The sequence below is a fragment of the Heloderma suspectum genome, chromosome 1 (assembly GCF_057233095.1).
Source record: "Heloderma suspectum isolate Gila_16-S chromosome 1, 16-S_ref, whole genome shotgun sequence".
Taxonomy (NCBI): domain Eukaryota; kingdom Metazoa; phylum Chordata; class Lepidosauria; order Squamata; family Helodermatidae; genus Heloderma; species Heloderma suspectum.
This window is the reverse complement of record NC_139458.1, coordinates 266,087,862-266,095,385: the sequence shown is the minus strand read 5'-3', so window position 1 is coordinate 266,095,385 and position 7,524 is coordinate 266,087,862.

The following is a 7,524-nucleotide window of genomic DNA, read 5'->3' as shown; positions in this document are numbered from 1 at the left end:
AATAAGGACACAATCCTTTGCATGTTTAGCCAGAAAAAAAAATCCTGCAAGCCCCAACATCTCCCAGCCAGCCATGCTGGCTGGGCAATGCTGGGAGATGTAGGACTTTTTTCCTGTCTAAACATGCATAGGACTGTGCCTTCAGTGCACTTAGGATTGAGGTCTAAACCTCTGTCATGAAAGCTGTCACTGTCTCTGAGAGAATCTATACCCAGCATCCAGCAGATGTGTTGGGCTACAAGGCTAGCTGGGGATGATGAGTGTTGTAGTCTGACACATCTGGAGGGTGTTAGGTCAGGGGAAGCTGATCTGTATCATCTACTTCTGGCTGACAGTTACAAAACCCAGATGTGAACCTGCAGGGGATTTTTATATCAGGTCTTCTTTAGTTGAATTGCTAGATTTAAAGTCTGCTGTTTTATAATGTGGTAATGCTATTGATAGTCCAGCAAGGAAGCCTTTTAAACCTTTTCACATATTCTCAATGCTGGTTGTCTTTACAGTGGAGTGCTGGAAGAATTTCCCCATCTCTCTCCCCCACCCCACCCCATCTTAAACATTTCATTTCATTTGTGTGTGTCATGAGGGATACGTCAGGACCGGTGAAGCCAAAGCCCTAAGCAATCCCTACTGGAAGATAAACGTGCCACTGGTCTGGCTTGAGGCAGAGCTCTCCTGAAGTTATGATGCCTCATTTCTGGCAAGCTTTGGGGGTCTGCATAAATCACAAGCAAATTTCATAGTACCTGGCAAAGGAAAAAAATCTCACATTTCACCATTTGCCACAGAATAGTACAAGACACTGTTTCTATCCCTGCAAAACTGACTATATTTATTACATTTGCTAGGAAATGAATGTGTTGGGTATTTAAAAAGGGGGGGGGCTGGTTGAGAGACTCCAAGTGCAATCCTATACATGTCTACTCAGATGTAAGCCCCACTGAGTTCAATGGGAATGACTCCCTAGTAAACATGTATTGGAAAACATGTAAGATCAGGAAGGTGCTATTTTATTGTTATATATGTATTCTATTTGTTAATTATGTTTTGTTTTTGCAATTGTTGTGTTTTACTCTTTTAAAAAAAAATGTTTTATTGTAAATCACACTGAATAATCATTGAGTGAAGAGATTATTTAAAAAATACACCAGCAGAGCAATTCTACACATCTTCTAGAAGTAAGCCCCACTGAATTCAGTGGGACATACTCTCAGGTATAGGATTGCAAGCAGAAGAGGAAGAGGAAGAGGAAGAAGAATAAGAATATTGCACTCATGTCCTGCTTGTGGGCTTAGGAAACTGATAGGCCACCATGGGAACAGAATGTTGGACTAGACTGGCCCCTGGTCTGATCCAGCATAGCTTTTTAAAGTTTCTTTGTTCTCATCGGTGGCAAATGTTTTACTGGGTTGCACCAACTCAGGAAATAGATACAGATTTAGTTATATTTAGAGTAGACCCAGTGAAATCAGTTGGACTTAACTTAGTCATGCTTAACTTAAGTTCCATTGATTTCAATGGTTCTACTCTAGGTATGCATGAAATTAGGGAGAATCATTTGACCTAGCCTACTCACTGGCAAATTATTTTTCAAAGTGCACTGGATGATGACAATGATTTTCAGATTTGCAGTCTACAACCTGCAGCCTTCATGGTAGTCCAGGAATAACTTTAGCACTTGATGTGAGTGTCTTAACTCAGGGGCCTGCTCCACTCAGGACTCCCACCAGCAAGATTTGAAGGTACCGATATAACCCAAGTCCACTTGTGTGAGAGAATGATGGTTTATTGATAGAAAATGGATGCAGATAATAAAAGCAAACATAAGCTTACACACACACACACACACACAGAGCTCTCAGCTGCAATCACTCTGGTTCCCATGAAGTGACACGAATTGTCCCAAGGAGCTGGTTACCTGAGCAGATGGTACACCCTCCCCCTCATGCGAACAGGTAACAGGCCAATCTGCCCAAGATTTTATAGGGCTTGTCTCACCGAGTTTAAAAAAACTGTCAAACAGCACAGACACATACTGCCCTCCCTCCACCAAGGAAGAGAAAGGGGGGCCTTTCTCTCTTGCCAGAAAATTAAGTTTCTCACAACAGAGAAAGGAACATCCTTATCAGCTAAAGTACAAACTGTAACAGCTACTGTGCATTGTCCAATTCTTGTTAGTAGCAAAAAGCTCTGACCTTCACTATGCAGCTGTGTGAACCAATTCTAACTTCATAATAATTGCCAACTACTCTAATAAATTAGTATACTTATGCTATTAAACACTGCATATGACTCTGTGTAAGTTCACACCTGACTCCACACCATTCTCCCAAAACCAAATTCAGTACAGTGATGTATAAACAACCAGCTTCTTACACCAATACAATCTCAAAGGAGTGGCCACTGGCATAGGTCACCCTGTTAGTGCAAAGAAGGGTAGTCCATTGCAAGGTAAATAAGAGATCCGCCACACAGACTTTTCTAACAGTGCCAATAAGCATAAGAGGGAAGCAAAAATTTAATTTGCATAATGGGATTGTGGAGGAATATAAGTTAGAACTGGAAAAGTTGTGAATTTTTAAAGAATACTTTGAATTACAAAATGGGTTATTGTGATCAGCAGAACGGAAAGATTTTGATTTTTGAAAATAATTTTTCTTGAAGGCAGTGGGTGGGTCATTTTGACTATGTAAGTCACCAGGCCATTTCCCATGGTCCACAGTCAGAATTACCCAGCAAATGTCCAAAGGACGCAAGCAGACTGAATGCTACCAGTTTTACTGATTACATTTTAATGAATTGCAAAAATGGTTGCAGCAGGATCATAACAGAACTACAGTAATTTCTCCTCTACAGGCGCAATCCTGCTCATGTTTAGACAGAAAGAAGTCCTGCAATTCCTATACTGGGAGTTGTAGGACTTTTTTCTGTCTAAAGATGCATAGGATTGTGCCCTAAATCTGTTGGAATTTCTTGATCTCTGCTGCACCTTCTGTGCTGCAGTCTGGCAAAAAAACCTTTTAGATGGGATGGGAGAAGGGAACTGGGCGGAGGGTGTGAATGGCAGAAAAACTTTCATGAAGCAGATGATGTGAAGAAGGACAAGGGGGGGGTGTAAAGAGAATTTATTGCACTTTTGTAACTCACCCTTCCTTCAAGAATCTCATGGTGGTGTTCGAATGGTTGTCCCATTTTTATCTTCATGACATGCCTGTGAGGTAGATTAAGGTGAGCCAGGATCTGAGATCAGGTCTGTCCATTCCAAGTCCTGAGCTGACTCACACATGCAGTTATGAACAGAAATACTTGTTTAAAAGGCTTAAAAAAAAAAGTCTTTAAGGCTGCAATCCTACACACACTTACCTGAAAGTAGGTCCCTTTTAGACTCAATGGGGCTTACTTCTGAGTACATGTGTCTAGCATTGCTCTGTAAGATTTCAAAAATGAATCAGATTCAGAGTACAATCCTATGCATGTTTAGACAGAGAAATGGCTTACAACTCCCAGCATTCCCCAGCCATTCCCCAGAGTTGTAGTAGGCCTTTTCTCTCTCAAACATGCATAGGATTGCGCCCTCAGAGTGCAGTCCTAGATATGTCTACTCAGAAGTAGTTCTCGTTGAACTTAATGGTCCTTACTCCCAGGTAAATGGGTACAGGGCATTTTGTAACTTCAGAATAAAGTCTTCTGCTATCAAAACAACATTATCAAGCCAATCATAGAATCATCAAAAATGTAAACATGTTCCTTATGTAATCGTTTGTCCAGTTCAGTCCAGTCTAGTTTGCACTAGGGATGTACAGATTTTGTAAAATCCGTTCTGTCTGCTTTTCACAGGTTGCCAGGTGCCTTTCATTCTGTCATCCGCTCATTGACAGAATTGAATTTTTCCCAATTTCCTGAATTTGTACAAATTCATATCTGTACAAATTCACACTTGCAAAAATATGCAAATCCCCCTTCCCCAATGCACAATGCCCCCAAATACACAACCCCCCCATGTGCAAATCCCTCCAAAATGTGCATTTTCATGCTTTAGCCTATGGGAGAAATGCGCATTTTCAGCCAGTGTTTTTTATTTTACATATTTTTCTATGACTAAATCTGCATAATATTCTGAAAAGAAAACTGGTCCACAAGTCCAGTTGCACAGAATCTGTGCAACTCGGGAAAAACCAGACCGCTGTGGAATCCGTTGGTCAGATTCCTAGAAATCCAAACTCATTTGCAGATTTCTCCAACATCTCTAGTTTGCTTAGTAAAAAAGAAATAAGAAAGAACAAAACTTAGGAAGAAGCCATAGCGGACCTGATTAGTGTCGTTTTTAGACCCTGGCCCTAATGACCCTATGGGGTGGAGGGGGTTGGGGAGGCTGTAGACGTTGCTCTGTACTACTTCAGTTGTGAAGCACACAACTAACTTTTTTCTTTTTCTTCCTGATATGTTAGTACAACAAGGTGCAGCAATGTTAGTACAACAAGGAGCGACAAGGTGCAACAATGTTAGTACAACAAGGAGCAACAATGTTTACTAAGAGCATGTGCAGTTTTTCATTTTAAGCTCACTCAGATCATAGCACCATCATATCTGCAGGAATAAAATGGAGTTTGCTTGTGCTGTCCTGATGCCCGCATCATCTGCCGTTCTCTGGGTGGTCAGTGCCCCCCCCGCGGGCCATGGGGCCATGGGGCCATGGAGTTTAGCCGCACCACTGTACTTGAACTATTATCCTTTATCCATTAAAATGGAGCAACTTGTGGGGATGTCATAGACAACATTCGCCACCAGATGGTGGTGTTTTCAAGTGTATGAATAAAGAAAGTCTGCGCAAACTTTCAGTGGCGTGTCAAGTGCAATTAAATTCTGATGCTTTCCATTCTTGGTCGAGTTGTTTGACAAGTCTGTCACTTAGAAGGACAGCTTTCCATGCTCATGGAAGGGAATCATTTCTTCCCACTTTTTCTCCATTTTAATGAAAAGTTGGTCCCTTCCACCGGGTCAATCCAGAAGTGAAGTTAATTTATCCAGCAGCTGATCCATAATGTCTATACAACAATTCTGGTGGCACATATGTCATATTATATCTTTTCACTCTGAATTAATTCACCAAACATAATTAACACCCACAGCTCTGCACTTGCAATTACCACTAGGGATTAGAATTCTGATTTCATCTTTAACAACAAAAATTATATGAACTGCAGGATCAGACCAGGATTTTTCTCCAACAGCGGTCAGCCAAATGACCCTGAAAGCTGAAAAGTGGGGCAGGACTGAAACAGCCATTCCCATTGCTTGCCTGCAGCATCTGGTTATCAGACGTATACTGCTCTTATCGATGGAGGTTCCATGTTTAGCTGTAGTGGCTAATAAGCAGTGATAGACCTCCAAATTTTCATTTTTGAAATGCCATCACAATGTCATGTGGCAATGAATTCCAAGGGTGATGTGTTTTTAGAAAGTTTTTCCTTTTGGCTTTGGTCTTCTGAATGTACTGCCCAATTGCGGTCACTAGATTACCTTGAATTGTCACACCACTCTTAAAAAAAAAAAGGGTTGCACACAAAGGCGCACAAAAAGCAAAAGCAGGCATGTTGGGCCATAAGGAAAATTCCAGTACATTTCTTAGGACCAGCCAAACATCCCAACATAGTGAGAGCAAGCTTTCAAGTTCTCTGGAACTCTTCATCAGGCTGGATGATAAGGGGGAGGGGGGCAGAGAAAATTGGTGAAACACTTGCTTTGAGTTAAAACCATAAAGTCTGCATTCATCACCGTCTTTCCACGGAGTGTAGGAAGAGGTTACGGATTTAGTTGGATTAGGCTTTCCTAGATGCTAGGCAGGTTTCAGGTTACACCTAGAGATGCTGAGAAAAAGAGACATACAATGGATGATTCACCATTTCTGAAAATAAAAAACCCAGGAGTTATCAGTCTCTGTCTCTGGCCTTACACAAACAGGTTCCTTGTTAGGTAGAGCACAGAAGTCATGAGAAGCAGGGCAGTTTTGATATTACCAAAGGTGAACATTAATTTTAGTTGACGCACTAGCTAAAAAAAAGTAGAGGTCAATAGTGGCCAAATTGCATAGCATTACCTAGTAGTTGGAGGGAATGTAACCAAAGAGCAGAAGTCCCATCTTCAGGAGGGAAAACATGATATTTCCTCCAGTTTTAGGGTCTCTCTCTTGAACAGCTACATTCATGATCCAGGCACACACACAGTGCTGTTCCATAAGAAAAAAAATCCAAAATCCACAGTAGGGTGTTACCTTTACTAGGAGCAACTGGAAAACCACAAAATAGTGAGAAAGTGTGAAGGGTTGAGGCCTACAGAGGTAAAGGGAGAGAAGGTTAGGCTTGGAGGCCTGGAGGTTTCTGTTGGGAGGGGTAACCTGGGAGGAATAGTTCCATTTCTCCAGGAAAGTGGCAGTTTCATTTCTCCACTTAAGTTTCATTTCTTCAGGTTTGAAGCAATAATTTCAGTTTTGAGGAAGGAGGGCATATAAAGAGAGGGAAAGAGCCAGTAAGGGTTAGAAAGACCAAGCTGCAGTTCAGAGCAAGAGCAAAGAGATGAAGTGAGTGCAGAGTCTGAAGAGTGAGCAGGAGGAAGCAGCCTAGAAAAGTCCAAGGACAGCTAGGGTAAAGGAACTTGCATTTTCCAAATGTTATTGTCTTTTAATGCCTTTTGTATCACTCAGCTCTATAGTGTAAATACCTTTAGTTGTAATTTGTTTGTTTTAAATCTACCCGTAAACTGCTGTCATTAAACCCTGTGTCTAGAGTGTCAGTCACCCCATGTCTACAGACTAAACCCCACCTTACTGGAAAGGGTAAAAGAAGTAAAAGAAGGTAGGTGGGACTCTTAAATAGGCAAGGGATCCTTAAGAAGTTGCTGAAGGGGTCCAGGTCATAAGGGGGACCTTGACAGCAAGCTTTTGAGCTCTCCAGAACTCTTCATCAGGCCAATGTTAAGCAAACCATGGGTGGGTGGGGTGAGTGTGGGTGGGGTGAGAGATAATCATGAGGATTGGTGCTTATATGCTTCATCTTGTGGCTTGTACATTACATTCATCCACTTGAGCCTTCTTGATCTTTTAAAAACCCTATTCCTAATCATTCCTAGCAATGAATTTGCCATTTTTTCATTATTGCAGTGCAGAACACTGAGTGGATGTTTACTGTCAGCTTTCTGCTTCGCTTTCTTCAAGGTCTCTTTTCTGGATGACTATAATAATCTTAAACTCCATGAGAAGTGCATGGGGGAGTTCTCCACAACAACAGAAGGAGATGGAAGGAGAAGCCAATCGTGGCTTACCTGGATTTTTCAAGGAGCTGGCTCAGGTCTGCACAGGGCTCCATGAGTGAGTGTATCGCAGACACTTCACAGAACATACTTTTGGGTTGGTGGATGGGTGTGGGGTTGGAATGAACATCAGCTGACCGGCAGAGGCTGCTCAACCAATAAGAGAGGCTCTCCCCAGGCTCTCCCCCCTTTCTCCTTTGATAAAATCCGGGGGGGGGG